A 311-nucleotide genomic window follows, 5' to 3' on the forward strand; every position below is an offset into this window, starting at 1 on the left:
GCTCGTTAGCCTTCTCCGGAGTGCCCCGCCTCCCGCGCGCGGTGCACTCTGGGAGTTGTTGTCCACTGAGCCGCGCAGCGCTGCTATCAGAAATGCTGCTAACGACGAGCAGGAACTGCGTTCCCCATGAGCTCCCTCGGTGCCGAGTCTCAGTTTCCATAGAAGTGGAGAAGAATGATGTCAGTATTTCCGACACGAAGGCCAATGGGGCCGCGGGGTAGGCGGGCCCTGGGGGACACGGCCGAAGGGGGGAGGTGGAGAAGGGGGCGTGGCCGTTCCCGTTCGCCCGTCAGTCAGTCATCGGTGCGGGA

The sequence above is a fragment of the Geospiza fortis genome, unplaced genomic scaffold (genome assembly GCF_000277835.1).
Source record: "Geospiza fortis unplaced genomic scaffold, GeoFor_1.0 scaffold381, whole genome shotgun sequence".
Classification (NCBI taxonomy): domain Eukaryota; kingdom Metazoa; phylum Chordata; class Aves; order Passeriformes; family Thraupidae; genus Geospiza; species Geospiza fortis.